The sequence below is a fragment of the Puma concolor genome, chromosome C2 (genome assembly GCF_028749965.1).
Source record: "Puma concolor isolate L17-30 chromosome C2, mPumCon1.1.hap2, whole genome shotgun sequence".
NCBI classification, from domain to species: Eukaryota; Metazoa; Chordata; class Mammalia; order Carnivora; family Felidae; genus Puma; species Puma concolor.
The window spans coordinates 88,898,058-88,924,854 of record NC_141675.1 but is presented as its reverse complement, the minus strand read 5'-3'; the positions used below and the strand labels follow the sequence as shown (position 1 = coordinate 88,924,854).

Genomic DNA, 26,797 nt, shown 5'->3' with positions numbered 1-26,797 from the left:
CACAAAGAAAGAACAGAGGGGTGGGGAGGGAATCAGGCTTGTGCAATAGCAGGGGAGCAGAAGGAGGAGAAAGCTCCAGAAAGAAAGGGCATCTACAGTGCCCAGTGCTGCAGAGAAATCTAGAAGAGTAGGGGCTGAGAAATGGACATTGGAATTGGCAATTTGAAGCAGCTTGCATTGATAAGATTTGGTTATTCTGTAAGAAAACAGATTTGGCGGGGCGCCTGGGTGGCGCAGTCGGTTAAGCGTCCGACTTCAGCCAGGTCACGATCTCGCGGTCCGTGAGTTCGAGCCCCACGTCGGGCTCTGGGCTGATGGCTCAGAGCCTGGAGCCTGTTTCCGATTCTGTGTCTCCCTCTCTCTCTGCCCCTCCCCCGTTCATGCTCTGTCTCTCTCTGTCCCAAAAATAAATTAAAAAAAAAAAAAAAAAAACGGAAAAAAAAAAAAAAAAAGAAAACAGATTTGGCTTCAATAATAAGGCCAAAACAATAGTGTGAAGTGTATTTCCTCTCACACAACCGTCCAGCATAAACACTTCAGGACTAATATGGCCATGCTATCTTATTGGGGACCCATGCTCCTTCTGTCTTGTCTTGTTCTGCCATCTTGAGCCTAAGGTTTCTATCTCAGATCTAAAATTACTAGTTCATGTCATCCCTCCACGGGATGAAGATAAAAAGGAAAAGTGGATGGCATGCCCCATCCTTTCAAGGGAATACCCAGAAGTCACATACATGGAAACACCTACCTGCACGGGAACCTGGAAAATGCCACTGTTGGCTGGGCAGTCTGGTACTCAGCTAAAACTGATGGGTTCCATTTCTAAAGGAATAAAAAGATCAACAGACATTGGGACACAACTCTCTGTCATAGAGGTCATTGGTCATTTTTGCAGTTAGTTTCATCCAGGGGGCTGTAGGGAGTTTGCAGGGAGAGGATGGAGTGCACAGAGAGGAGGAAGCACCATGTGAGAAGGTTGGTGCTCACTGGAAATGGAGGAAATGATGGTATTTGGAGGAAGAGCAGAAGAGGGAGATGGTCTGTACAAGAGGGGGAGAACTAGGTATGTTAAATGGAATACAGAAAAAATCAAGAGGGGAGAAAGAAAGACCAGATGCTGGAGAGGGTGAGGACAGCTGGAGAGGTCAGCCTTGGACACTGCGTTCTCTGAAACCAGAGGGAAGGAGAAGACAATGTGTAAAGATACAGAGACATTTTAATGTGGAGAGCAGGGAAGTGGAACAAACTTGGGTTCAGGTGGCCCCAATACCCAGTCATGTGGGTGAGATCATCTGCCTCCATAACTGTGTTTCCAAATGTGAAGGCTGCTGGGAGCCCACAAGCATCTAAGAGTGATGCTCCATTTGCCAGACCAGCATCCGATCAGCTGGGGCCACCCTGCATCTCAGGAGGAGGTTAGTGAATATGCACTCTCTCTCCTACAAAGTTAGAATCTGATGGCAGAGCTCTTTCTAACCTGGGAAGCCAAATACACACTGTGGACACAGTTGGCTCTCAATAAATACTTGTTAAGTAAATGAATAAATGAATATATGAATGAGTGAACGAACAAGCACCTTTCGCATTCCGTCACTTCGGATACTTGCACAGGCTCAGGACATTTAAATTCCTCTTCAGGCAGTATAATTCCTTGCAGGCTGACATTCGTTTCAACAGATGCCATTTCCAAACCAGCTTCCATCTCCTCTAAAACATGAGAATGTTATATCCCTGGAATATTGGAGATGCTGTGGGTTTTATTGGGCAGTATCTAGGTCCTTTGTTAGAGTAATTAGAGGAGCTTAACCACTCAGGTTAAATGTTAACTGCCTCTAGTTTAAAGAAATAGCATCAATAATAGGTGGTTTTTTTTCCCTAAAAGGAAAATATCCATTGAGGGAAGTTCTTTGTGTGTATTTGTTTCCAAATGCCATCTGTCACAAGGTTTCAGATGTCGGGCAAGCCATGACAGAGCTCAGGAATCCAGATATTTCAGACAGAGAAACAACCTCCCCTCAATCCCCCATCCTCAGTTTATGTATTAATTATTTCTTGTCTCTACTTTGTATTTCAGAAGATTATATCCAGGAAGATGATGAAGTTAGAGGGAGAAAATCATATCAGATGTCACCTTATCAGCCAGCAAACCCCACAAAATCAGAAAGCCTTTTATTGTAAAGTCACTGTATGTGGTGATGTATTCAGAACTAAACAAACAAAATGACTAAGAGCTAGTGGCTGCTCCCTGGGCCGGTGTCAACATAGGCCTGGTGGCCCCCTCCTGTAGGAAGGTCCCAGCCCCGTGACCGCTTGAGACCTTGGCCCTCCCCCGAGTCTCTTTCTGAAACAAGCCCATTCTGTGGTGAGACACAGAACATCTTCACTGCAGAGGGAGACTCTCCGGGTTCAAACTATTACAACTGCAGGAATTACAAGCAAGCAGAATGATTACATCATTTCTAATTACAATTCCTCTTTCTGGCTCTAACACGAGGAAACAGTGTGCCTGCTTTTATCCTCACCTCCAGACTGCCAGCTTTCCAACCAGCCTTCACCTTCTGAAGGACAAAGCTGCCTCTGGTCTTCTACCCCTTGGAAATCTCTCTGAACTTGCCTCTTTCTAAGACAAGACATTCTTTATCTGTTAAAGCTCCGACTCCCTGGCACGAGACAAAAACAGGTGTGTAAGGGAGCTAAGACAACTGTCTTCTTCCTTCCTCAAGAGGAGTGGCTTTTGATGAACATATTTGGGGCATTACCTCGGCCTCCACTATGCTCTCCTAGAACACCGAGCCTGCTGATGTTCTCTTCAGGGGAGCAAGGCACTCATACCAACATCAGCTATTGGTCTCAATCCCTTCCTGCCTTCTAGATTATTCTAGCAGCTTTTGGCTGGGGACCACCCAGTCATCCAATATCACTTTTGTTTGACACCAGCCAGCATTGCAGAGGGACCAACGGGGATTCTTCCCGCCCATCACAAAGGGAGCACTTTCTTACCTCCCTTTTCATTGTTTTCCATCTATGAAGCCCCTCTTTTCCATACTACAAAGATAACACACAGAGCAGACCACACGTTTTCAAGATGTTTACTAACAAAAATTAAAGGAGTAATTGTACTAAAACTACAAAGTGGTGTTTATGTCTAATCTTTTGTTACAAATTGGTGCTAAATCTTGTCTGTCCTCCTCTGACCACACAGTTATGATCACTTCAGATCTACGGCTCTCTCAGGCCTAGCTCAGACCATTCCAGAGTCCCCACTCCGGCATGCTCCAGCCTGGGCCTGGCCTCCCCTTCTCATTATGGAGAAATTAGACTGTAGTGGTTTTGTGTGTGAATCTTGTCACGGCACTCCTTGATGCATCTGAGATTTCATACCCAGCATTTGGTTCTGGGTGTCATAGTGACAGATCTGAGAGAACAACCAGGTGGCAAGGGGTCTAGAAATCATCTTATGCCTAGAAAGGTCAGAGAAAGTGAGGACACAGGCTAGAGAAGAGAGGACGTGGGGAGTGGACATGGCCGCCATACGTAGTCCAGCCCTGGAAGAGGGCAGAATGGGGACTGATGAGGCACACTTGTACTTTTCAGCCCAACCCAAAGATGTACATTTCTTACACAAACCCAGCTATACTAAAGCAGTACAGACTGTTCTAGGACACAATAAGTGCCTCTTTATCTAAATTGTACTAGCAGGATTAGCTGGCCCTCCAGCAGAGATGTTCCAGACAGGATTCTTTTGTTGGGTGAGGGCTGGCCTCCCAAACCCATCATTGTTTATTTCTACGAAGAAGATGGAGAGAGAGCCCGGAGGTTTGGGGGAACTAAGACTGTTAAACCTTGCTGCCTGCTTGGCTCTAGACATCAGTCAGCTTTTACCTATTATTATTATCCTTTGAAATTCTGACATGCTCTCCAGGAATTTAAAATATTCCTTTCTGCGGGATGACACAGCTTGCCAGCTTTACATTTTAAACTTCAAATCTGCTTTGGAACTAAAAGTTTGCTAAACTTTTAAAGGCTTCTAGCCACAGGAAAAGTGACTTGAACTTTGGAAATTTGCTTTTGAAATTTAGACCTATTGACCGACTTACTGGTGAGCTTGAAAGTCCCTTCGGCATGTACAAGCAGCCTGTTTAACTTACCTTTGCTCTCTGATAGATTAGGCCTGCTTGCCATCTAGAACACTCTAGAGGAGTGGTTCCCAAATCTGGCTGCACATCAGCATCACTGGGAGCTTTAAAAAAAAAGAAAAAAAGTGAAGTAAATGCCCAGGCCCCCTACTCAGAACCACTGATTTAACTTGGCTGCATTGGACTCTAGTATGGGTAAGTTTTAAAGTTCTCTGGCTCACTCTGATGCGCAGCCAGAGGTGAGAAGCTGTTCTTGAAGGTTCGAGAGCTGCCAATTGACCCCACGTTCCTCCCAGACACCATTTCAGATCAAACCAGTTTACCTGGGTTCTAGAGGCTTAACAATGCTGTCATTTTCCAAAACACCATTCAGGAATGAATCAGTTCCTTAAATCTGTTGTTTTGATTCTCCATAGACCTCGTGTCTCAAGTCCAATAGACCCAACAATGATGGTGGAGTGAGGGTGGGGTGGAGGTTGAGAGATGTTTTTACATCTCAAATGACAAAATCGGTGGGGTTATAGTCAAGCTAAACTCAGCTGCAGGTGTTCTGAGCGTTTCTCTTGGGTGCCCTTGTCAACCCAGAGCTTCCTGATGTCTGGATGAAAATGTCTTTCTCTGAAGCCTCAGTCTCAGACAAGAGAAAGCATTCCTTTAAAGAAGCTTTTTGACATGCCGATGCACAGCTGTTTATATTCAAGAATAGCTATCCACTCGGAAAATCACATCTGTGCTGACATTGGAATAGAACTGCCCATGGGAGTTGATGAGCCAGCAGGACCCATCCTTCTGGATGGTGCTAAATCCATATCATCTCCACACAAAAGTAAACTCCACAGACAGACAGACCTCATGGCTCTTCCCCACTCTTGTAAAATAGCATCTGCCGCAAAGGGGGTGCTCAAGAAATTTATTCAGTGGGTGAATATGTGAATAAATGAATCAGGTGATAGCCAGGGCCCAGACAGAACTCCAGAAACTACCCAGATGACTTGAAAATAAATAAAGTATTGATTTCCAAATTCTGGTTTCCCTAGAGCTTCATATACATGCTCGGACACCAGCAGAGGAAGACCTCAACAACTTCACATGTTAACCTGGAGAGCGACTGGGCAGCAGGACAAAGACAGTTCGATATATACGAAGCCTTGGATCTACCACTAACCACTCAGCCTAAACTCTCCCATTGTCAGAGTTCCCTAGCCTCCATCCCCCTACACAGAGCTGCCTCCACCAACCCAGGGGCACCCTGCTATTAGTTATACTAATTAATCCACTCCTATCCAGGGGTAGCCCCTCTCTAATCCACTTCCTGTGCCCCAGGCCTCAAGCCCATCCCCCCACACCCTTGCATAATCCTAGTTTTAGCAATTACAGAACACTCTGCCCTGCCCAGCTGGGTGATGCATCACCAAACCCTCCTCAGAGAAAGCAGATGAGAAAATCTTTTTTTTTTTGTACCTCGAAAAATTAGAACTAGGCTTGTCCAGCCCCGGCAGTGTTAGCAATCATCTGCTAGAGAAGCATACAAATTTGAGTAGAAAAAAAGCCAAGCAGCTGCATTCTCCCAAACCCCAGGGCCCTAGAACACACCCCACAGAGAGTAGAGAGATTTTTTCTTGGAACATGGAATGTGAGACTTAGTCAAAAGATTCCAAACTAACCATCTTTCTCCTGAGCTTTCCCATTATCCACCTAGAAGAGACCTGGGTATAAAGGGAAATGTTCACATCCGACGCTTTTTAGTTTCCCTGTCAGCTTGGCCGCAGACCACATGACTTGGCAGAACTGAGCAGTTCTCCCTGAGCTTCTGACTGGTACAATAAGGAATTTTTACTTTGAGGCTCGGTCAGCTTTCTGATGAAAGGAATTCACTATGTCTCAATGTAGGTATTGCCTGTGTCGATGTGCATGTGGAAAAATCAGATGCTTGGACCTAAGAGTTAACGTATTGAATCTCTTGTATTTGTCACATTCTCTGGCTGAGATTCAAAATGAGGGATTAAATGCTGGCGACCTGGGCACTAGCATCATGGGCTCTAGAAATGTCCCCTCTGTGATGCATCATTTATACTGTGGAGATTGTTCCCTAGGGACCACACCTCTAGGGATGTACATCTTAACTGAAGAGGGAGATATTCAAGCAACTCGATCTGTAACAATAACCTGTGAATGTTAACTACAGGTTGTGGTCTAAGAAGAGCAGCATTCAAATTTCTAATCAAGGGGCCATTGTCATTGATAATAATCATTCCCTCTCTGCTTACATCTATCTCTGAAATATGCATCTTACACTGGGTGGAAAGTGATCACTTGTTTAGGAAACCCCACTCCGTCCACATCATCACAACCTCTGAGAGGTTCACTTAATGGGGATGGCAGGATTAGAGAGGAATAGGCAAGACTGAGAGAGACACTACATTTAAAGTAGCATCTAGTTAGCAGCCGCCTGATGTAGCTTTCCCCAACTCTCCCCTAAAATACACACAGACACAGAAAAAGATTAAAACTCCAAGTCATCCAGTCATTTAAAAAATATTCATCTGGCAAGCGCTGAGTAAACAGTCACTGCTTTCAAGGAATTTCTGGTCTAGTCACCAACCCAAATTCTGTCTTGCTAACTATTGCTGTGTAACAAACTACCCCAAAACATAGGGGCTTAAAACAACATTTTTTCCCCATAGTTCCTGCGGGTCAGAGTCCAGGAATGGCTCAGCTGGGTCCCCTGGCTATAGGTTTCTCACAAAGCCATCCATAGTCATCTTAAGGCTCAAAAAGGAAGGACCTACATCCTTCCTCACTCATGGGGTTGTTGGAGGGATTTGGCTCCTCAGTAGTTGTTGGAATGAGGATCCCTTCATTCCTTGGGATATAAGCTTCTCCATAGAGCTTATCACAACATGGCAGCTTTGGAGTTTTGGGTTTTTTTTTAAGTTTGTTTATTTATTTTGAGGGGGGGAGCAGAGAGGGAGAGGGAGGGGGGAGAGAGAGAGAGAGAGAGAGAGAGAGAGAGAGAGAGAATCTCAAGCAGGCTCCATACTGTCAGCACAGAGCCCCACGCAGGGCTCGAATGCACAAACCATGAAATTATGACCTGAGCCAAAATCAAGAGTTGGGAGGCTTAACCCACTGAGCCATCCAGGTGCCCCTGGAGGAGTTTGTATACTAAAATGAGATGGAATGGGGCGCCTGGGTGGCGTAGTCGGTTAAGCGTCCGACTTCAGCCAGGTCACGATCTCACGGTCTGTGAGTTCGAGCCCCGCGTCAGGCTCTGGGCTGATGGCCTGGAGCCTGGAGGCTGTTTCCGATTCTGTGTCTCCCTCTCTCTCTGCCCCTCCCCCGTTCATGCTCTGTCTCTCTCTGTCCCAAAAATAAATAAACGTTGAAAAAAAAAATTAAAATGAGATGGAGTAAACCTGGTGACAAGCAGAAGCACCTCCAAATTCCCCACCCACCCCCCCACTCGTTACTGGGATTTGAAAGGTATCTTAAATGTCTCATGCCTACCCGTCTACATCTAGATTTTCTTCTTGTCCCTTCCTTCACTGATTTATCCATTCAAGTAATACTGTGGGGCTCTCTCCATGTACCAAGAACTATTGTAGGTAGTGGGAATACAACAGTGAACAAAATACATTTCCAGTTCTTAGATTGTTTACGTTCCCGTACAGAAGATGGGTAATAAGAAATATATAGTGTACCAGAGGATAAGTGTTACAGAAAAAATAAAGTTGAATAAGTGGGGGAAGTAGTGCTAAGAAGCACACGTGTGTGTGTGTGTGTGTGTGTGTGTGTGTGTGTGTGTGTGTGTGTTATGGGAGGTTATAATGTGAGAACTGAGCAAAGAACCAAGGAAGATAGAGCTCTTGGGGTGGCGGGGCACTTGGCATGTTCAAGGAACAGCAGTGAAGTCAACAGAGCTGGGGCAAAGTCAATGAAACCGATAATAGACACAAGATCAGAGGGCTGGTTGGGTAGAGGAAAGTAGTGGAGTTCACCGCACAATATTTTGAAAGCTTTTGTAACCCACTTCAAGACTTCGGATTTTCCTCTGAGATGGGACACAAGGGTCAGATTTGGAGAAGAGCAGTAACATGATCTATGTAAGACCACTAGGTTGCTAGGTTTGAGAAGAAACAGTCAGCGGGGCAAGAGTGGAAGCCAGGAGACCAGTTGCAAAACTATGGGAATAAACCAGGCAAGAGTGGTGAGAAGTGATTGGATTCTGGATTTATTTTAAAGAAGAACAAATAGGATTTAATGAAAGATTGAATATAGGAATTGAAGAAAAGAGGGCATTAAGGACAACTCTATCTTTGGGCCTGAGCAACTGGTGCCATTTATAGGGAAGAGGAGCACTGGAGAGGGAGCAAGATGGGAAGGATTTAGAAATCAAGAATTCTATTTCAAATATGTTAATTTGAGATGCTTACTAGACATCCAGATGGACATGTCAAGCAGGCAATTGGATAAATTAATCTGGCATTCAGGGGAATGATTCTGGGCTAGAGATAGAAATATGGGAGTCATCAGTTTGTAGACATTATTTAAAGCAATAAGACTTGATGAATTCACTAGGAAGTTAGAGTAGATAGAAAAGAGATCCAAAAACTGGTCCCTAGGGCACCCCAACATTTAGAGGGGGGTGACAGAAAAGCCGCAAAAAACTAGCTAGGTAGGAGGTAAAGCAAGAAAGAGCAGTATTCGGGAAAACAAGTGAAGAAAGTATGCCAAGTTTTTGGATCTTCCTTTTGTTCATCTGTTTTTCTTTCTCTTTTTTTTTTAAATTTCTAAATGTTTATTATTTATTTTTGAGAGAGTGAGAGTAAGAGTGAGTGAGAGAGAGAGAGAGAGAGAGAGAGAACCCAAAGCACGCTCCAGGCTCTGAGCTGTCAGCACAGAGCCCAACGTGGGGCTCACTAGCTGTGAGATCATGACCTGAGCCAAAGTTGAATGCTTAACTGACTGAGCCACCCAGGCACCCCTGTTTATCTGTTTTTCAAATGCTGATGTACATAAGAATCACTCTACAAGGCTTACGAAGAACAATACCTTATTTAATTACTTCATGGGAAATTTAAAGGATTTTCAAGGTAATTTTGACTTGTCTTGATGTTAGCAGTAGATGCTGAGTGAAGAATGTAACTGGGGCAGGATGGGACCCACTGCAGGTCCCTCAGTGCTAGAAGATTCCAAAGTGCCATAAGGACAGAGGCACTGTTTACTGGGGAGTCAAGTATTAAGAGGTTATTTCACTGAATGTTTTGGGATTATTGCAATTTTTAAAACTTTTTATTATAGACAATGTCAGATGTGGAAAATCAACAGAATGGTACAATGAGTAATAGCCTCTAAGGTGTTCCTATCACACAGTTCAACAATTATCAACTCATGGCCAATCTTGTTTCTTTTATATTCCATTCACTCCCCACTTGAAACAGACTCTCAATATCATATCATTTCATCTGTAAATATTTTACATGTATCTTTAAAAATAAATAATTTTTTCACATTAATACAGTATCACTATTACCCCAGCAGTTCATATAATTTCTTAATATTGTAAGAAATCCAGTCAGTGCTCAAGTTTTCAATTGTTTGATAAATATCATGACTTTTTAAGACAGTTTGTTTGACTCAGGATCCAAATAAGGTCCGTACATTGGGGATACATCTTTTTAGATTCTATACATTCTCCCTCTACCATTATATATCCCCTAGGAAATTGTTGAGGGAAGCAGGTGGAGTTTCCTGCAATCTGGCTTTCGATGATTGCATCCTCCTGTTGTTGGTGGCAAAATGTTTAGCATGTTCGTCTATCCTCTGAATTTCCTGTAAAAGGGAATTGAACCTAGAGGCTTGGTCAGGTTAGATATTTTTGGTAAGTCTACTTTATAGGTGTTGCTGTGTTCTTCCACCAGGAGTCCCTTAATGTCTGGTTGCAACTCTTTCTTTGTGATGTTAGTAGCTGTTGATGATTCAAGCCTAGAGCCATTATTACCTTATGGGTTGCCAATGGTTGTAATTCTATCTTTCCTTCTTCATTTATCAACTGTGATACTTCTATAAAAAGTAACTCCCCTACAATCTATATTTGGTTTCTCAGTGATACAGTTCATACAGGAAAGGCTACATTAATGCTTGATTTCCTACCTTTATTTAAAATAATAGGCTGGTCTCTAGCACCCTTCCACAGAGACCAATCAGGGCTTGAGGGGGCGGCGGTATTGTCAATGCATGGATTTAATTATGTGATGTGTTTTGATCCATTGCAATTATCCTCACTGATATTCAAATTATTCATAATTGGCATTGAAAGCCCCTTCAAATTGGTCTCTGAATCCTTTTGATGCATAATCTTCACTATCTGGTATGATGAGATGTTCAAGTTTATTTTGCGTATTTCCAACCTAGACCTGGAATACTCCATTTCCCCTAGAAGCCTGGATTCCTTTTAATGGAAAAGGAATTGAAATTGTCATGTACCATATGGGGTCATAGAATCAAAGAGCCAGGCAGTAGGTGTTGAAGAAGACGTCACCTCAGTGAGCAAAGCTGTACTAGAGTCCGCTAGAACTCAGAATTTCACTGGGAACCATTCACACCAACCTCCTCTCAAGCTGTTGATCTAAGAAAAGGATGCTATTATCTCCCAAGCAGGAGATAATTGTTTCATTCAATCTAAGTAAGTAAAAAGAGAAAAAAATGGAGCCCATGAAAAAATGCTACTGAATAAGAGGAAGGACAAATCCCTTCCTCCCTAGATAACAAGAGGAAAGGACTAAATCCCTGAAAATGCAGGCTACTGCAGGATACAGGAAGAAAATACCGGGAAATTGTTTAGTGTCCTTGATAGAATGGAAGAAGAAATGTCTTTCATAAAACATGAGCCGACAGTCACAGGAAGAAAACAAGCTGAGAAGAAAAATAACAAAATAAATAGAAAGGTAAATGCATGTAATAAAGAATTCTAAGGGAAAATTAAAAACACAAGAGCAAAAATACGACCAGGCTATACAGATGTAACACTGTCATTTTCACCTAACAATGTATGAGAAACGTCTTTCCATATGTCACTGAATATTTTTTTACCATGACAGTCCTAATGACTGCACTGCATAGGAAGTTCATTGAACTTATCCCCTCAGATTAGAAAATGCTATATTTTCTAGGCATTTTTGCCATTTTGTGCAATGTGGAGAGGACACATCCTTGTATGTCTTCCTATGCATTCAATAACTATTTACTGAGAATCTAATGATTACTGGGCACAGTGGTATATGCTAGGGTGCATGGTGGTGAAAAACTTAGACACAGTTTTTGTCTTCATGGACCTTGCAGTCCTGCAGGGAAACAGGACAATTACGAAATTTCAACACTTTTGCGGTAAATGGTAAAGAAATTGTATGGTGATTTATTTAACAAAGCACATGGCCAGGAACCCTAAACTACTTTAGATTTTCCCGAAAAAGTGACATTGAATCTGAGATGTAAAGAATAGGAGGAGGTAAGCTAAGAAGAGAATTGCAAGTCATGTTTTAGAGAAAGAAAACAGCTGTGCAAAGGCCTGAGTGTGAGAAGAGCAAGGCACACTCCAGACAAAAGAAATTCAGTGGCCAGTCCCAAAGGGACTGTCTCTGAAGGATAAGCATGGAAGTGTCATGGTCAATGTTTTTGTGAGAGAAGCAGCATTCTGGAGCACAGTGGACACTAGGTTGTAGGGTGGTACGGCCAAAGGTAGGGAGGCCATTTGGGGAGCTATTCAGTTAGCCAGGCAAGAGAGCATGGTGGGTCAGAAGAGGGTGTTGGTGGTGAGCTTGCCAGGAAGCAAGTGGACTTTGAAAAATAGGAAAGTCTCGTCTATTTGAGGTGGGCGGTTAAGGGAGAGGGATTCAAAGCTGGATCCCAGGCTTCTGATTTTAGCAACCAGGTGGTGCCATTTACTAGTAACAGGAGAAAGAAGAGATGGGAGAAATGACAAGTTCAGTTGGGCAGTGTGGAATTTTGAGGTTCCTAAAAAATTCCTAAATAGAAATATCCAATATGCAATTGGATATACAGATCTGGAGCTCAGGATCTCTCGTGAGACCTGGACTGGAATTCTAGAGTTGGGATCCATCAGCATGTGAGTTGTAACTAAAGCTCTGGGAGTGCTTACAGAAAGAAGGAGAAAAAAAGCACCCAGGGCAGCCCCCTGAGGAACAGTACCAACATTTAAGGGATGGGCACAGGAAAAAGACACTTAGAAGTAGTAGGCAGACAGGAAAAATGCAGCTTTATAGAAGCCTACGTCAGGAGTACAGGTTTGGCTAATAGCGCCAAATATTTCCAAGAGGTTAAGAAAGACAAGGTCTGAAGAGACTCCATTGGAATGAGTGACCATCTACATTTCATGACAAGAACAGAGACAGTGGTGAGTTGGATATGATGGCCAGATTTCACCATAAAGAGTAAGCTTCAGGGGCGCCTGGGTGGCGCAGTCGGTTAAGCATCCGACTTCAGCCAGGTCACGATCTCGCGGTCCGTGAGTTCGAGCCCCGTGTCGGGCTCTGGGCTGATGGCTCAGAGCCTGGAGCCTGTTTCCAATTCTGTGTCTCCCTCTCTCTCTGCCTCTCGCCCGTTCATGCTGTCTCTCTCTGTCCCAAAAATAAATAAACGTTGAAAAAAAAATTAAAAAAAAAAAAAAAAAAAAGAAGAGTAAGCTTCAGGTGAGAAGCAGTCAGTCTCTCATTTGATAGTTGACCCAATTTGAGAATCACTGTCGTTTACTCAAGGCAAGCTTCACTCATCTACATTCATTTTCGTAATGGTTTTATTTATTCTTTCATTTTGTTTTATGCTTTCTAGTTTTTATGTTCCCTTGCTATTTCTTTTTAATTCTGCTTTTTGGCTGAGTACACCATTGTGTTTACTATTATCTCTCAAAGTAAACTTTTAATTCTACTCAGTAGTGAAATGAGAATTTGAAGCCAGGCAGAAGCCAGTGGAACCAGAATTTAAACTCTGGAGTCCAGTCTCAACCACTGTGCTATACTTCCTCTCATGTGACCCAAAACATCCTAATACACACAGCAAATTGACTTGCTCTTGAAAATCATTACACCATAAGGACAATAATTTCATTTCTAGAAATATACCTTAAAGAACTAATCGGAGAATTATACACATAAGTATTCATTGCAGCATTGTTTATAATAGCAAAACAATGTGAATGTACCTAGATTTTCCTTTTAAAAAAATAACATCCAGGAGCTGTTCCTTTCTAGGGCTTGACTTGTCTTTTAGTCCGTATTAGTAGTTTTTTGGTCTTAGATCTGAATTTTAGTTGTAAATTGATCATATCCTTTAAAAGCTGATTGAAGAAATGTTTTCAGTGTAATTTGTGCCCTGCTCTCTACCTGAGTGGGTGTTTACCACACCAAACAAGACTTGACGTATAGGAAAGAAACAGCTCAGAGTCCATCTGAAGGTGGCAGAAGGAGCAGGCATTTTCTGGCATCAGAGGTGACGTATTATAAGATCTCAGAAATTTGGTTTTAAGGTATCTGGCAATGAAGCAAAAAGAAACACAATCATTTACATAATTTTCATTGTCCAATAAGACAAAGAATTCTAACTAATTCTTCTGCGGAGGCAGCTTTTTCTGGGATCTAAAATCAAGCAGGAACAGGGACACCTGCATGGCTTAGTTGGTCGAGTGTCCGATTTTGGCTCAGGTCATGATCTCACGGTTCGTGAGTTCTAGCCCCGCATCGGGCTCTGTGCTGACAGCTTAGAGCCTAGAGCCTGCTTCAGATTCTGTGTCTCCCTCTCTCTCTGCCCCTCCCCTGCTCACTCTCTCTCTCTCTCTCTCTCCCCCTCTCTCTCACAAAAATAAACATTAAAAATTGTTTTAAATCAAGCAGGAATTGATTATGTGAATCCTCATATAAAGGGCATCAAGGAACACTGAAGACTGTGCTATTGTGATTCATAATAGGAAGTACATGTTTGGTCTTCATCCCCATTTCTGGCACAGAACTGTCCAAACCTTTGGAATTTCCTGAACTATAAGAGAAATAAGAGCATCTTTTGTTGTAATATTTGGTCTTGTCCTCAGTTTCTGAAATTACTCAGGGCTGTGAAGTGAAATGAGTGTTTTGTTATTTGTAACAAATCCATTTCAACCACAACTGACTTTATGTTAATGCGGTGACTTTTGGAAAGTCCCTAAAGATGGGGGGCTGGTTACCAAAAGAACCAACCATGTGATTAGAGCTTTTAGTATGTCCTGACCTGGAAGAGAGGAGAAGGGATGGAGGGCAAATCAATTGTCAATGGGTAATGATTTAATCAACCATGTCTATGTAATGAACCCTCCATAAAAACCCAAAAGGACAGGGTTCAGAGAGCTTCTGGGTTAGTGAACACATGGAGAGGAGGGGAGAGTGGTGCACCCAGAGGGCATAGAGACTCCTTGCCCCTTCCCATACCTTGTCTTATGCATCTCTTTCACCTGTTCCTGAGTTATAGCCTTCCATAATAAACCAGCAATCTAGCAAATAAAAGCTTTCCCTGAGTTCTGTGGGCCATTCTGGCAAATTAATTGAATGCAAGGAAGGGTTGCTGGAACCTCCAATTTACAGCTTGTCAGTCAGAAGCACAGGTGATAGCCTGGGCTTAACCTGGGCTAGTGACTGGCCTCTGAAGTGGTGGGATTGGGAACAGTCTTGTGGGACTGAGCCCTTAACCTAGGGGGGTATGACACTATCTCCAAGTAGATAGTGCCAGAACTGAGTTGAATCATAGCACATTCAGCTGGTGTTGGAGAATGGCTTATTGGTATGGGAAACATATCTTCTACTCCCCACACATTGGAACTGGATGCTCAGATCCCTTATTTTCTCTAAACAGTTTATAAAGAAATTTTGTCAAACCCATTCGCCTAAGCAGCTCTCTGTGAACCTGCCATAAACGCACGGGGCGAGTTAGCTGTTCCTAACCTAGGGAAGGTACTTATGCAAACAGCTGAAAGGCAGGGTCTGGGTACTTTGTCTTCTGGTCATGTTGCTGTCTTCCTCGCAAATGTGGAGCTCTACCACCAGCAAGGCACTTTCAGATCCCGTGCTTCCTCAGCTTTGCCATGAAAGCACCCTCACGTGAATACGAGCTGGGGGCGGGTAAGAAGAGGTTGTAGCCCAAAAAGGCCAGCTGTAAGCTAAAATTTCTTTGAAGATTTGCAATTTATATTTAAAATCCATGTGAATTTTACAGTCTGTTTCATAATGTGTTATACATAAAAATGTGTTTCCCCCTTAAAAGTTCTAACAAAATTGGTGCTCCAGGAAGATGGGCTATATTTATCCTAGTATGAGTAGCCCTTACCATGCTCCCCACCCCCCACAGACACACCTTTATTTTAATTTGATGTGGGGCCAGTTCTTCCAGAGTCTACATTAGTAAACTGCTTCTTTCCAATATTAGATGTCTTAGAACAGAACATCACATATTTTTCTAACTTACAGAGAAGAGGGTCTGTGTGAGTTCTGCTCAACAGGTTTTTTTTTTCCCCTTTCTTAAGTTTATCTATTTATTTTGGGAGGGAATGGTACAGAGAAACAGGGAAAGAGAGAATCCCAAGCTGGCTCCCTGCTGTCAGCACTAAGGCTGACACGGGGCCTGAACTCACGAACTTGTGAATTCATGATCTGAGCTAAGATCAAGAGTCAGACACTTGACTGAGTGAGCCACCCAGGCACCCCAACAGGTATTTTCTTTAAGTTAACATTGAAAAAACAAACAAACAAGGAGCTCTAAAGACAGGTCTAAGCTGGGATTCCTGGGTGGCTCAGTCATTTGAGCAGCCAACTCTCGATTTCAGCTCGGATCATGATCCAGCATTGTGGGATTGAGCCTTGCATCAGGCTCCACACTGAGCATGGAGCCTGGTTGAGATTCTCTCCCTCTCCCTCCCTCCCTTCCTCCCTCTCTCTCTCTCTCTCTCTCCCTCCCTCCCTCTAAAAGAAAAAAAAAAAAGGGGCACCTGGGTGGCGCAGTCGGTTAAGCGTCCGACTTCAGCCAGGTCACGATCTCGCGGTCCGTGAGTTCGAGCCCCGCGTCAGGTTCTGGGCTGATGGCTCAGAGCCTGGAGCCTGTTTCCGATTCTGTGTCTCCCTCTCTCTCTGCCCCTCCCCCGTTCATGCTCTGTCTCTCTCTGTCCCAAAAATAAATAAAAAAAAAAACGTTGAGAAAGAAAAAAAAAAAAAAATTTTAAAAGAAAAAAAAAAAAAAGACAGGTCTAAGCCTATGCAGTACTTGTAAATTTTGTCTACTCTTAAGGGTTGAATGTGTTTACCAAAAAGATATGTTGAGGGGCGCCTGGGTGGCTCAGTCGGTTAGGAGGCCAACTTCGGCTCATGTCATGATCTCGCGGTCTGTGAATTCGAGCCCCGTGTCGGGCTCTGGGCTGACAGCTCAGAGCCTGGAGCCTGTTTCAGATTCTGTGTCTCCCTCTCTCTGACCCTCCCCCGTTCATGCTCTGTCTCCCTCTGTCTCAAAAATAAATACATGTTAAAAAAAAATTGAAAAAAAAAAGATATGTTGAAATACCAACCCTCTCAGAATGTGATTTTATTTGGAAATAGGGTTGTTGCAGATGTTCTGCAGGAGGTAGTTATGATGAGGTCATACTGGAGTAGGCTGGGCTCTAATCCAGTATGACTGGTGTCCTCATAAGAAGACACACACACACACACACACACACACACACACACGGAGGGAAAACAACCATGTGAAGATGGAGGCAGAGATTGCATTGATGCTGTTACAAGCCAAGGAACACCTGAGTCTCCCAGAAGCTAGAAGAGGGAAGGAAGCATCCTCTTCTAGAGACTTCAGAGGGAGCACAGCCCTGCCAAGATCTGGATTTTGGACTTCCAGCCACCAGAAGTGTGAGAAAATAAATTTCTGTTGTTTTAAGCCATCCAGTTTATAGTACTTTGTTACAGCAGCTCTAGGAAACTAATCCATCAACTGTCCTCAAATTCTCAATACAGTTTCATTGAAAGTTCCCAAAAGAGAATTGACGTTACCTCACAACTATTATGACTTGGACTTCCTATACAACCATCAGAGAAAGCTACTGCTCCACATAGGTACAAACGTCAAGAATGACCACATTAGGCAGGAGCCAATAATTATTTCTCAAGAAATAAGGATTTTATCTTCAGCATTCATGATTGATCATGACCTACCTGAAGTTCCAAGGAAGGGATGCCTCGATGGTGGACACTTGGTAGGGCTGACCTCACTAGAATAACAAGGCTCTAATGAGAGGTTTGAGAACTCCAACCTGGCATAGGTTCTCTGTGAGAGCAAGCAAATCCCAAGGACTTTGCAGTTGACTTATTCATCCTATAAACTCAGTCCCGTTCAGTTGGCCTTTTCTCTGGCAAAGACTCCTGACTCTTCAAAGCCTAGAATTAGCTAACACAGCTCTGGAGGGAGGGAGGTTGCTGTGCAAATCCTCTAACTGGATTTAGGACTGGGCCAGGCCATCATATGTATTTATGGAAGGATGAAAGGCCTTTTGGGAAAAGATGTACTGTTCTGAAATTGGAGGCCACTATCTCCATGAGCAAGACTTTTTTTCAACATTTATTTATTTTTGGGACAGAGAGAGACAGAGCATGAACGGGGGAGGGGCAGAGAGAGAGGGAGACACAGAATCGGAAACAGGCTCCAGGCTCTGAGCCATCAGCCCAGAGCCCGATGCGGGGCTCGAACTCACGGAGCGCGAGATCGTGACCTGGCTGAAGTCGGACGCTTAACCGACTGCGCCACCCAGGCGCCCCCCCCATGAGCAAGATTTTTAAAGTGCAGGCCAAGAGGAGGCCAATAGGCATCTTGACATTCCATCTCACAAGGAAGAAAATAATTCTTTGTGAAAAAGTATCTAAAGCAGATACTGTCCACTCCTTCCATAGAAGAACTTCAGAATAGCCTCAGTGGTGCAACTATTCTAAGAAAAATTTCCTTTCAATGAACCATCAAAATGAATAAGCTACAAATTGCATCCCTAAAAAGCTAAAAGACTGAACCGTTGTTTGGTACCATTTTTAAAGAGTCATATAAATAGTGGCAACACCAAGACCTAAGACTATGCAGGTTGGGCAGTGGGAGGCACCAGCAGGAGGTAAGGGAGGGGGGTGCATTCTGCCTCCAGGGCCCTCCCTATAGGGTTCTTAGCTGACAGCAGCTGCGTTTCTTTACCAAGGTTACAGTCCTGTTAAGTAGCCCTCTCCTACAGCTACACCTCTCACCTGATTCTGGCCACTACTCTCTCTCCCATCACTTCAGATTTGGGGTGTTAACACTGGCCTGAGATGTTTTACCATCCCCTGTTGCTTTCTGCTAAGTGTGAGCAGGATGTCAGGCTTGTGGATGGTTCTGTCTTTAAACATTCCTCAGCGTCTCTTCTGCCATGTCATCTTTGCCTTGCTGGGCCCCTGACCCAGACACAGTCCTCACTCCAGGGTCAGGCTAATGACACAGCCACCAGCTGCAAACTGACTAGAACAAGAACACAGAGGATTATACCTTGTCCTTAAGGCTTCTCCCTGGAAATAATACTTCTGTCCATCGTCACAGGCCAAAGCAAGTCATAAGGTATTAGTTATGTGTTGCTGTATGACAGATAACCCCAAAACTTAATGGAAAACAATATTTATGATCTCACACAGTTTCGGGATTCAGGAATCTGGGAGCAGCTTAGCTGGGTGTTTCTGGCCTAGGGTCTCTCACGAGGCTGCAGTCAAGATGCCAGGGCCGCAGGTATTTGGAGGGTTGACAGGAGCTGGGGGACCTAAGGTGACTCACTAAATGCCTGGCAATTTAACACTAGTTGTTGGCAGCAGGCCACCATTCCTTGCCACATGGGCCTCTCTAAAGTGCTGCTTGAGTGTTCTCATGACATGGCAGCTGGCTTCCCGTGGAATGAGCAAGTCAAGACAGAACCCAAGAAGGAAGCCTGAAAACCTTTTATGACCTCGTCTCAGGAGTCATATAACATCACTTCCAGAATATTCTACGTATTCTAAGTGAGTCATTAACTCCAGCACATACCGTATAGGCAAACCTAAGCCCCACCTCCTGAAGGGAAGAGTATCAAAGAACATATGGATATTTTTAAACCATCACACATGCCTGCACCTAACTTCAAAGCATACAATATGGCCAGGAGATGAAGTACAAACATTTGGTGAATGGTACCAATGACTGGAGGCATCCTAGGAGATTTTATTGGTTACTCAAGAGTTAAACAAAATCTAGATCAATGCTTTACTGTTGTGTTTATAGAAATCTCTACTATATGAATCTTGGGGTTATGGTATTGAAACATAATGTGAACATTATGAATTGAAACATACACACTTCCTTGAGGTGAGGTCATTCCCAGTGCTAATCCCCTCTTCTGGAGTGAAAAGTTCTTCACTCAGGAAAATGAATTATTAAATGAGGCCCTAGGCAGGCAGGAGTGAGGAATCCACTTTTTTCCACAAGCCTCATTGTCCTGACCTTGGGGTGGCTAAGGTGGTATCTACCCTATGGAGCTGGGAGGCCTCGGGTCAGAGACAAACCTCTGGAGAAAGTCACAAAGTAAGCCCTGCCTTGTGAGCCAGATTGCTGCCTCCATATTCCTCTTTGTGTTCATTTCTCATTTGTATGTCCTAAGCTTTTGGTAAAACTTATTTAAAAAGGTGAGTCATATCTCAGCTGTCCAGATCATGAGAGAAAAGTGATGTATCCACACTTGACACAGGGCGTCAAGGGGGAGCAGTGAGTGGGAGGCAGGGGTAGCTGAGGAGAGACTGGGGAGAGGTTGGGCTCCAGCTCCAAGCTACTCTCTCACCAACAAGAGAGTCTGCTCTCATGACTGGACATAGCAGTTCAGGGTCATATCTTACCAATGTATGTGGCATTTCCTTACTACCAGCTACTCCCAGTCTGTTTGACTCCACAACTAGAGCCTTCCACAGAGCAGCCCAGGCATCTAGGCACTATTAAGATCTTTAGGTGCAGATACCCAATGACCTATCTGTGAGAGATGAGTGCAGTGATTTCTAGACCCAAGACTCAAGGCAGAAAGAGACAGAGGACACCTCCAGGACAGGGGAAAAGGTCCACAGCGTTGGGGATAGTTTCTCTATCTGCTGGATCTGAGGCCGTGCAGAGAAATGAAAATCCTTTCCACCTTGGAAGCCTTCCCCAGGATGTGAGTGAACTTTCTAGTGAGCCTCTCTCCCCCTAAGCAAAGCAAGGTCAATAAGACAAACAACCTGCACAACACTTAGCTCTCTGCCCTGCTCCACACCATGGCCTTCGGACTGTGGGACCATGGCCCCATTCCAGCTGTGGAGTGGCAGACCCAGGGCTGGGATCTGCTGGGGCACCACTCATTGACTGCACCTGTATGATGAACAGGCATGGTTCGTGACTAGATAAACTTTTTTTTTTTTTTTGGTTTCCGACTACCTTTTAAACTTTATTCAGTGGGGAAAGCATTTCTTCTGCTACAGGATGAAAACTCAGCAGGCCTCATGATTTTTGTGTGCCCAGTTATCGTCACTTTAGTTGTGAGAGGCAACATCATTCAGTGGTTATATATTAGTCACTCTTCAGTCTTCATTTAAAATAGAGTCTTCTCGGGGCACCTGGGTGGCTCAGTTGGTTAAGCGCCTCACTCTGGATTTCGGCTCAGGTCATGATCTCATGGCTCCTGGGATCGAGCCCCATGTAGGGCTCTGCTGCCCTGATAGCAGAGCCTGCTTGGGATTCTCTCTCTCCCTCTCTCTCTCTCTCTGCCCCTCCCCCACTGGTGCACACTCTCTCTCTGAAAATAAATAAATAAACATAAAAAAAAACAAACAACAGAGTCTCTCCCCTCTCACAGAAGCTGGTGCGTCTCTGGGAAAGGCTTCTTCCTTCAACCAGTTCCCCTCATGTCCCCACCTCACAGTGGCTGTTCCCATCATCACCAGATGAGGGGAAAGGGCAGGAGAGGAGGTAAGGGGCCTAGTCACATGCTACATGGCAGCTTTGTACTCTCAGGGCAGACAGGGTTAGAGCAGAATTTCTGTTATGTATGCTTTTATGGATTGCTCAAGACTCCCACACTTAGGACCTTCCTCCCATAGTTCCCTCGATCCACATGATGCATCTGTTTTCTGGGTGGCCACTCATGATATCTTACTTCGAGCTTCTTGCTCAGGCCCCATGGGCTCACTCCTCTGCTTAGTCCACTTCTGATCCTTGGGAAACACTCACACTTCCCTTGGCTCCAGTGAAGTCCAGAATGATCCTAAGACACCAGCAAGCTCCTGGCTCTGCCCCCAAAGCCCTGAATCAGTGCAACTGCCCGTCCTACTCCAGAAAAGGGCAACAGCTACCAGGTTCCACACCCCCCCTCGACTCCAGAGGTCTTGTGGTTTGGTTGCCCTCTCCGAAAATGACCACCATCCATTCCTGCCCTTCCTTTATATGCACGCCCACCCAGCTATCAAGAAGAGGAATCTATTACTCTACCCCTTGAATCTAAGCTAGCTTGTGACTGCTTACCCAACCGTGTGTGCTGGAAGGGACTCTGCTGGTCCTGGGCCCATCCTTTAAGAGGACTGGCACCTTCCTCTTCCTCTCTGTTGGCACCTAGCCTCCATGCTACGAGGAAGCCCAGGAAGCCACATAGAGAAGAACCATACCCCTTGGCCAACAATCCCAGTTGAACTCCCAGTCATCAGTCAGTGCCAGCTTGCCAGCCAGATGAGTGAGTCACTTTGGAGCTGACACCATTCAGAGCAGACAAACTGTCCACATTCAGCCTGGCCCACGTTCTAAAATTTTGAACAAATCAATGGTTATAGTTGTTTGAAGGCACTGGTTTTTGTGGTGGTCTCTCTCACAGCAATAGGTAACTGAAACACTTGGTAAGCCCCACAGAAGCCTTTCCGACTAGGTTGGAGGTGAAGTAGATGGCACCCCTTTTCTTCCCACGTGGTCAGGTTGGGGGATTCAGCGTGACAGCAGAGCTCTCTGAGGAAATCTCTTTGCAAACCATCCTCTCTCCCCACACACTAAACCATTTTCGTATCCCTGATCTGTCTGAGGAGTCCAAGAGAGGTGGAACTAGTTCTTCAAATTTCTTTGTAAATTCAAGACGTATGGGAATTCTGTCTCACATTCACTTAGATGTCTAGTATCTTTCACATTAACTCCCCCAGTTTAAGCTGAGGCCTGAGGAACGTCATGTTCAGATCATGTGGCACTGAGTCTGGGATTGCCTGGGGCATATACTGACACCTGAAAGTCTGCAGGAAGACGACGGATGGGACAGGGCAGTGATCTTTTCAACATGTTTGTCAGCCAGGAAATCCTGGAAGAATCTTATTTCAGGGCCCAAACCAGTTGAAGGCTATGCGACAGCTGAAGAGAGAGTGGGGGTCCAAGCTGGGGCTGGGTCCCTTCCTTGCCCCTATAGTGGCCCCCAAAGTGACATAAATGGCCTGGGTTCCACAGAGCACAGTTTGAACACCACCACATGAGGCAAAAAACTTGAGGTCTGGAACAGCTTTAACTTCTCTGCATCTCAGTTTCTTCATCTGTAAATGTGGAAGATAATACTACCTACCTCTCCGGTTTTTGGGACAATTTCATGAGACAGACTATAAGCGCAGCTGCACTTAGTTGGTCTTCCACAACCATCTGTTCCCTTTCTCCTTTCATTTTGACTCGTGTTTACTTTAAGTAAACAGTCACACTGCCTTTCCTCCCTGGACTCAGGGGAGAGCCTGCTGCCGCAGAATGTCACTGTATGGGACAACCCGAAGCTCCTCTTCCAGAGGGTGTCCAGACCATCCTGTGTCCTATCGCCAGTCTGTAACCAGACTCCTGGCAAGGATGGGGTTAACACAGGCACCACAACCCCCTCCCCCTCAGGGAGGAGGAGGTCCTCCAGTCAGGATGGATGAACTCCAGTCAGGAGAGAGATAGGGCACACAATTGCTGGGGTGAACCCTCCCACCCTCCCACTGGCACCCCAAGGAACTCCTCCCTCACCACCATTGTTGGGTGCTTACTGAATGCTAGGCTGACGCGAAGTGCTCTTTACATGCATTGTCTTGTTTATTCCCCACAACAACCCCGTGGGAAGGATACTCTTACCCTGTTTGACCAGAAAATTGATGTTCAGAGAAGTGAAGCCAGTAATCTCCAAATCCAGCTGATGATCAGACTAACTCAACTCCATAAATGACACAAATGCATATTCCCAGGCTCCATCTCAGACCAAAAGAACCAGAACTGGGTTCTGTAAGGTTCAAATTTGCATACATACCGGGCTGGGACTAGGGTGAGGCCATCAAGGGGACTGGTGCCAGGGTGCACCTCTTTCTCAGGTGCTGAACTGCTTGCAAGGTCCAGAGAGGCAGGGCCTTCTTACAATCTATGCCTTACAAGAGGTGTCCAGTGACCTCACCCTAGTCCCATCCACCCAAAGCCAGAACTGGAGCACAAGCCTGTCTATGGAACGTCCACAAGCTCAGCCACAAAGCTAGTACGGTCCCAGGAAGTCTTAGGGCCAGCCCCTTACCTCAAACACACCTCAGACTCACCTGGAGGGTACCAGTCCAGGGGCCACACTGGGATCCACTGCCTTAATGTGGAAGGAGGGGCAACAGCTGTCTTCCCCAGATTTCTTCTCACAGGTCTGTGATAAAGTGCTCCGAGCAGCTGGGATGCCTCACGCTTTGACCCCAAGAAGCTCCAAACTGGAGTCAATGTCCCCATGGGCTGCCCACCTGTACCCAAGCACCTTGATGCCAAGCTGCTCCCAGCTTCAATAAAGAAGAGTGTCGTGAGGAGGGGATCTAGGGTCTGCAGTGTAGGGAGGTCAGGCCTTACCAGATCGGGACAGGGTGGTCTCTGGTTTCTGATGGCGAAGTGTTGACCCCACCCGACAGCATGCGGGCTTCTGGGGTGGTGTTGGTGCCTTTTCTGTCTCTGTGCTTTTTGCAACTCCGCATTTATAAAGCTGCCTGGGAAAAGAAGGGCCTGATTTTTCAAAGGTTCTAGGTTCTCACTGTTCCCTCATTGAGTAATTGTCCTGAGAGCAGTTGTAGACATTTGCACTAATTAGTTAATTTAATTTTATGTGAGCCTTGTTAGGGCCCCAAATTCAATCTACAAGTTAATGGCAGCTCATATGCAAATGAGTGGAATTCACAGTCCCCAGACTTCATGGTTTTGGTTTTGGTTTTTAAACAGCCCTACAGCCCATAAACCAGTGCCGGGTATTTCCTTCTAATCCTCAAAAAAGTGTTTCTGATTCATTAAGCACCTAATTGCACAACTCTTGAGGAACTCTTGAGGGAAGTTCCTACTAAAAATGAAAACCAGCATCCAGCAGGCCCCTCGTCACTTCCACCCCACCAACTGCAAACTCAACTGCCCGCACAACACTCTGCAGTACTGACTTAACTAACCTGCTCCTGACCCCTGACCCCTGACCCTTCTCTCTTCCTCCCAATTTCACCATTCTAACCTAGGCCCATTATGGTTTGGGGAAAGGGTTCTAAGCTGGGCGTCAGGACACGTGGGCTGAGCCCACTGACCAGCTGCGTGTCCTGGGCCACTCCCCTCTCTCAGGCTTCAGTTTCCTCATCAAAACACAGGGGCAGCAGGATGCTAGTTTCTCCTGAAGGAAATGGGCAGGAATGATGGTGGCCCTAGGGACTGGGAGAGAAAGGACTTCCTCTGGAGTTTTAGGGATCAGACTTGGGTGTTGGGAGGACAGGGAGCAGCTCTGATGATGAGGGCAAGTTGATCCTGGCTAGGAGCGGGAGGAAGGTTCATAGCATCACTGGGCTGCCTTTTTTTTTTTTTTTTGCTAGCAAGTACAGTGAGCCCCAGCCTCCAGCTTCAAGGTGAGCCGCTCTTCATGAGCTATGGGGGAAACTAGCACAGGCTGAAGAGAGTCTGTACGTGGATAAGTTCAAAGAGCTCAGTCTCTAAAACACCATCTCCATGGGAGCCCAGGCTGGCCAGAGGCTGACCATAACCCTACAGAGAGAGGAGTCTTCAACCCAGTCCTGAGCCCTGAGACACAACTGCAGCATGGCAGGCAGGCCTCAGAGGCCCAGGAGCTTCCTGAGTGGACATGGCCTTGCACTGCTAGGTACCTGCTTTCTCAGCAGCAGCCACATGAAGAAGGGCCCTTTTGACCTATTTGTATCTTCTCAGAGGTGAAGTGACCATGACTAGGAAGCACCCAGGGGTCTCTAGATTGATTATCGGTTGGATGCTTTTTAAAAATTTTTAACTTAAAAATTTATTTTTTAAAAGCTTTATTGAAGGGGGTACCTGGGGGTAGCTCAGTTGGTTAAGCATCCAACTCTTGGTTTCAGCCCAGGCCACTCACGGTTCGTGAGTTTGAGCCCCACGTCAGGCTCTGTGCTGAGTGTGGAGCCTGCTTGGGATTCTCTCTCTCCCTCTCTCTCTCTGCCCCTCCCCTTCTTGTGCTCTCTCTTTAAAAAATAATAAATTTTAAAAGTCAAAAACTAAATTTAAACAATTTGTAAAAAGCTTTATTGAAGTATATTTGACGGGGTATATTTGACAGGGGCACCTGGGTGGCTCAGTCAGTTAAGCATCGACCGGCTCAGGTCATGGATCTCGTGGTTCATGGGTTCAAGCCCCACGTTGGGCTCTGTGCTGACAGCTTGAAGCCTGCTTCATATTCTGAGTCTCCCTCTCTCTCTGACCCTCCCCTGCTCATGATCTGTCTCTCTCTCTCTCCCAAAAACAAATAAACATTAAAAAAAATTTGAAGTATATTTGACAAATAATAGGAAAACATCATTAGTTAGTAGTATGGTGGCTGCTTGGAATCACTTACTCAGACCTTAAAAAATAGCTCCTTATTTTCATTCAAGCTGATAAAGCAAGACACCTAGTTATTTAAGAAAATTAGACTCTCCTACTCCTTTCAAGCTGTTATAACAAATACCACAGACTAGGTGGCTTATAAACAACAGAAATTTATTTCTTACAGCTCTGGGGGCCAGAATGGTTGGATTCTGGTGAAGATCCTCTTCCTTCAGGGTAGCAGACTACCAGCTTCTCACTGTGTGCTTGCCTGGCAGAGCAGGGGAGGAAGCTCTGTGGGGTCTTTTATAGGAGCACTAATCCCATTCATGAGGGCTCCACCCTTGGGACCAAAGGTCTCACCTCCTAATACCATCCCACTGGGCATTAGTACTTCAACATATAAATTTGGGGGGACACAAACATTCAGACCATAGCACAAACTATGATGGTGTCTGTGGGCCCATGAGCAGTAGTGGTCCATGATTTCATGAGCTGTCTCTGATTCTCTACTTAAACCAAACAATAGCCAACATTACTGAGCACTTAGGACAACACGAGCTGGGCACTGTGCTAAGCACTTGATGTGCATTACTTTATCTAATACAACATTTCAGCACAGTAGGTGCTATATGTACCCACACTTTGCACTGAGAAACTGAGGTTCAGCAAACTTAGATAAATTACCAGAAATCACAGAACTTGTTAAAGGTGGAGCCAGGAGTCAAACCAGGCCTGAAACTCCACTTCAGAACCCTTGGATTGCA

The 26,797-nt window shown here is 45.0% G+C and overlaps 1 long non-coding RNA gene across 1 annotated transcript; it reads right to left on the bottom strand.

Moving 5' to 3' along the window:
• Window positions 1-502: 502 nt before the first annotated feature.
• LOC147577405 (uncharacterized) lies at window positions 503-26,797 on the bottom strand. The gene is made up of 3 exons (XR_015240240.1): window positions 24,069-26,797; window positions 1,578-4,240; window positions 503-822 (listed from the first exon to the last, which is right to left on the bottom strand). It is a non-coding gene; the product is annotated as an uncharacterized LOC147577405 (long non-coding RNA).